Below are 6,000 nucleotides of genomic sequence, written 5' to 3' on the forward strand. Positions count from 1 at the left end.
TTTGTTTAGGAGTCAATTGTTTAGTAAGAGCAAAACTAACTAAGGAAAGTATCCAAATAAATATAGAGGTGTGGAAAAAATAGGTCTGTTAGATGATAATAGCAGGTAGCAAATGATCTTTTTAGGCAATTTTATAGTTTCTTTCAAGTCCATGAGTAGCGATTTTTTCTTTTGCTTTTATTCAAAAGAATATATTTTGACACTGAAATTGACACCATCTACTTTTCTTTTCCAAATGACATTTTTTAACAAAAATAAGCTTATTATTTCGATTTAAAATGTTAACCCTCCCCCTATAATCCAAATATATCATATTTTTTTCATAACAACAAAGGAGATTAAAGAAACACATTCAATCAGTAACCAAATAGAATGGAAACAACATATGATTAGCTTACTATTGAACTAAATATGATCTATATCAAATAACAAAAATTTTATCTTTCTTGCATTTCCTCCAAAGGGGCTAAAATGTTAAAAAAAATGTCAATCCGAGGAATGTAGATGAGATTTTAAAAACCTAAGTTAACTGATATTATAAGAAACATCAAGAGAGGTCTCTGAAATTATCCCATATACATATACATATACATATATATATATATATGTGAATTTAATTAGACTCAATTAGATTTGATTAAACTCGAGTTCAAGTAATTGTTATTACGGGATGTTAGCAACGGCAATTTTAATCGATGGAAGGGCTTAGGTCAAGACTGAAGATGTTGATATTAGAGGAAACTTCACTCGGATCATTGTCAAGTTTATCTGCTACAAATTTTTTAGAAACTTTAGCTATAGTAATTTCAAAAAATTTCTCAAAATTTAATTTTTAAACTATACACTTCAAAATATTCAAAAATCTACACATTTCAAAAATTTTTTTAAAAACTTCTACAGTAAATTACAGTAAAATTTTAGACAAACTTCCAAAAAACTCACCTCTCCCAAGCAGGGCTCATATTTTTAGAAAAAAACAGGGAAGTACCAGTTATATATTGTTGAACACTCACCTAACAAACATCGTTCAAGAACAGTAAAGAAATCTTTTTGGAAATGTAAAACGAAAAAGGTTCACTGGATTAGTATATCCTAGGCTCCATATGGATTCCTATTTTTTTTCTCAAAAAATGTTTTATTCATGGAGTCTACAATATCAAATTTAAAAAATTATCCAAAAAACACACAAACTCAAATACACCTGAAAATAACACAAGAAAAATTAAATAAGAAAACTCTCACATTTTTTCTTCCATACACCATCCACAGTCCTCACCCACCGCCACCGCCCTCCCCCTTCCTCTTTTTTTCTCCATTTCCTCCTCCCCCTTCCTCTTCCTTTCCCTCATCTCCATTCTGCCTTTTCTCCCCCCTTCCTCACACAGGAGGGGAGGAGAGAGGAGGGGAAAAGAAAAAGAAAAAGAAAAATTAGCAAGGTTGACTGGTGGTAAATTAGGACGTGTATCAAACTAGGGGCGGAAACATTAAAGCCCCCCCCCCCCCCCCCCCCCCTCACACTCGTGTCATCGGTTGGTACCCATTCTGGTCCTTAACAAGCACATTTGATTCTTTTCTTCTTCAAGGGGCCATCACATTTGAGCTTGAATAATTGCTGCACCTGATATGCTCAATTTTATCTTTTATAACTTTTTTCCTGCTTCCTCATAAAGCACCTACCACCCAGACAACCATAGCAATTAGGTGAGACATCAAAGTTAGAAGGGATAATTGCAGAAACCTCCCCTGAGATTTCTGACATTTGCACTGACCTCCCCTCTAGGTTTTGAAATTGCATTCACCTCCCCTGAACAGTAACAATTCGTTGCAGAAACCTCCCTGACAGCTTTTGTAGAAGTGAGATAAGAAATTTCTTTCAATTTTGCCCTCTTCTTGCTTGACAATTGCTTAACTAATTAGTTAATAGTTAAACTAATTAACTATTAACTAATTATCTGATTAATTATTAACCAATTAACTAATTAACTAATTTCTATTTATCTAATTAACTGCTTAACTAATTAACTAATTAACTAAAGCTGTTGTCTGTCCGAAACTAACAAACTATTTGCATGTTAAACTAATTAACTGCTTAACTAATCAACTAATTAACTAACTAATTAATTAACAGACTATTTACATGTTAAACTATATGCAGTACGCATTACCTATTTAAAGTATCGGCTCTTCATGGGTATTTTACTTTCAAACATTTAATTTATGATAAAAACATCAATGTTTGTAAGTAAAATTCAAAAAGTGTTACAGTAATATTCTTACAAAAAGGGAGGGGCATAAGGCCGTAAATTAAATGTTTGAAAGTAAGAATATTGATATTTTTGTAACACTTTTTGAATTTTACTTACAAACATTGATATTTTTATCATAAATTAAATTTTTGAAAGTAAAATACCTATAAAGAGCCGATACTTTAAATAGGTAATGCGTACTGCATATAGTTTAACATGCAAATAGTTTGTTAATTAGTTAGCTAATTAATTAGTTAATTAGTTTAACATGCAAATAGTTTATTAGTTTCGGACAGACAATAGCTTTAGTTAATTAGTTAATTAGATAAATAGAAATTAGTTAATTAGTTAATTAATTAATTAGATAATTAGTTAGTTAATTAGTTAAGCAGTTAATTAGTTCATTAGTTTAACATGCAAATAGTTTGTTAGTTTCGGATAGACAATAGCTTTAGTTAATTAGATAAACATAAATTAGTTAATTAGTTAATTAATTAAATTAGATAATTAGTTAATTAATTAGTTAAGTAGTTAATTAGTTAATTAGTTTAACATGCAAATAGTTTGTTAGTTTCGGACAGACAACAGCTTTAGTTAATTAGTTAATTAGTTAAGCAGTTAATTAGTTAATTAGTTTAACATGCAAATAGTTTGTTAGTTTCGGATAGACAACAACTTTAGTTAATTAGATAAACAAAAATTAGTTAATTAATTGGATAATTAGTTAGTTAATTAGTTAAGCAGTTAATTAGTTAATTAGTTTAACATGCAAATAGTTTGTTAGTTTAGGATAGACAACAACTTTATTTAATTAGTTAATTAGTTTAACATGCAAATAGTTTGTTAGTTTCGGATAGATAACAACTTTAGTTAATTAGATAATTATTTAATTAGTTAATTAGATAATTAGGTAGTTAATTAGTTAAGCAGCTAATTAGTTAATTAGTTTAACATGCAAATAGTTTATTAGTTTCGGACAGACAACAGCTTTAGTTAATTAGTTAATTAGATAAATAGAGATTAGTTAATTAGATAAACAGAAATTAGTTAATTAGTTTATTAATTAATTAGATAATTAGTTAATTAGTTAATAGTTAATTAGTTTAATTATGCAGAAATAGTTTGATTAGTTAATAACTATTAACAATTAGATAATTAGTTAATAGTTAATTAGATAATTAGCTATTAATTAATTAGATTATTAGTTATTTAGTTATTTGGTTAATTAGTTAAACTATGTAGAAATAGTTAATTTATTGTAATTTTTATTAACAAATGTTTTGTTGGGTTTGATGAAAGTACTCATCATATTCATTTGGTAAAATTAAATCATGTCAGGGGTACTTTAGTAAATTGATCCACTTTTGCCTATTAAATTGCCTCTAACTTTTGATAGGGGGAGGTCAGTGCTATTTCAAAATTGATAGGCGAGGTCAATGCTATTACTATAAAAGTCAGGGGAGGTTTCTGCAATTATCCCTTTTCTTTACTGACATTTGATTCATTCCACGATTTTTACTTCATTTGCTATATCATGCAATAATTGTCCATTTTCTAACTTGGGATAATTGCAGAAACCTCCCCTGACTTTTATAGTAATAGCATTGACCTCCCCTATCAATTTTGAAATAGCACTGACCTCCCCTATCAAAAGTTGGAGGCAATTTAATAGGCAAAAGTGGGTCAATTTACTAAAGTACCCCTGACATGATTTAATTTTACCAAATGAATGTGATGAGTGCTTTTATCAAACCCAACAAAACATTTGTTAATAAAAATTACACTAAATTAACTATTTCTGCATAGTTTAACTAATTAACCAATTAACTAAATAACTAATAATCTAATTAATTAATAACTAATTAACTATTAACTATTAACTAATTAACTAATTATCTAATTGTTAATAGTTATTAACTAATCAAACTATTTCTGCATAATTAAACTAATTAACTATTAACTAATTATCTAATTAACTATTAAATAATTAACTAATTATCTAATTAATTAATAAACTAATTAACTAATTTCTGTTTATCTAATTAACTAATCTCTATTTATCTAATTAACTAATTAACTAATTATCTAATTAACTAATTAACTAAAGCTGTTGTCTGTCCGAAACTAAACTATTTGCATGTTAAACTAATTAACTAATTAGCTGCTTAACTAATTAACTACCTAATTATCTAATTAATTAATTAACTAATTAACTAATTTTTATTTATCTAATTAACTAATTATCTAATTAACTAAAGTTGTTGTCTATCCGAAACTAACAAACTATTTGCATGTTAAACTAATTAACTAATTAACTACTTAACGAATTAACGAATTAACTAAAGTTGTTGTCTATCCTAAACTAACAAACTATTTGCATGTTAAACTAATTAACTAATTAACTACTTAACTAATTAACTAACTAATTATCCAATTAATTAATTAACTAATTTTTGTTTATCTAATTAACTAATTATCTAATTATCTAATTAACTAATTAACTAAAGTTATTGTCTATCCGAAACTAACAAACTATTTGCATGTTAAACTAATTAACTAATTAACTGCTTAACTAATTAACTAAAGCTGTTGTCTGTCCGAAACTAACGAACTATTTGCATGTTAAACTAATTAACTACTTAACTAATTAACTAACTAATTATCTAATTAATTAATTAACTAATTAACTACTTAACTAATTTCTGTTTATCTAATTAACTAATTAACTAATTAACTAAAGCTATTGTCTATTCGAAAATAACAAACTATTTGCATGTTAAACTAATTAACTACTTAACTAATTAACTAACTAATTATCTAATTAATTAATTAACTAATTAACTAATTTCTATTTATCTAATTAACTAATTAACTAAAGCTATTGTCTGTCCGAAACTAACAAACTATTTGCATGTTAAACTAATTAACTAATTAACTGCTTGACTAATTAACTAATTAATTAGCTAACTAATTAACAAACTATTTGCATGTTAAACTATATGCAGTACGCATTACCTATTTAAAGTATCGGCTCTTTATAGGTATTTTACTTTCAAATATTTAATTTATGATAAAAATATCAATGTTTGTAAGTAAAATTCAAAAAGTGTTACAAAAAATATCAATATTCTTACTTTCAAACATTTAATTTATGGCCCTATGCCCCTCCCTTTTTGTAAGAATATTACTGTAACACTTTTTAAATTTTACTTACAAACATTGATGTTTTTATCATAAATTAAATGTTTGAAAGTAAAATACCCATAAAGAGCCGATACTTTAAATAGGTAATGCATACTGTATATAGTTTAACATGCAAATAGTCTGTTAATTAGTTAGTTAGTTAATTAGTTGATTAGTTAAGCAGTTAATTAGTTAATTAGTTTAACATGCAAATAGTTTGTTAGTTTCGGACAGACAACAGTTTTAGTTAATTAGTTAAGCAGTAAATTAGATAAATAGAAATTAGTTAATTAATTAATTAGATAATTAGTTAATTAGTTAATAATTAATCAGATAATTAGTTAATAATTAATTAGTTTAACTATTAACTAATTAGATAATTAGTTAAGCAATTGTCAAGCAAATAATAATTGTCAAGCAAGAAGAGGGCAAAATTGGAAGAAATTTCTTATCTCATTTCTACAAAAGCTGTTAGGGAGGTTTCTGCAACGAATTGTTACTGTTTAGGGGAGGTGAATGCAATTTCAAAACCTAGAGGGGAGGTCAGTGCAAATATTAGAAATCTTAGGGG

The sequence above is a fragment of the Coffea arabica genome, chromosome 4c (assembly GCF_036785885.1).
Source record: "Coffea arabica cultivar ET-39 chromosome 4c, Coffea Arabica ET-39 HiFi, whole genome shotgun sequence".
Lineage (NCBI taxonomy): Eukaryota > Viridiplantae > Streptophyta > Magnoliopsida > Gentianales > Rubiaceae > Coffea > Coffea arabica.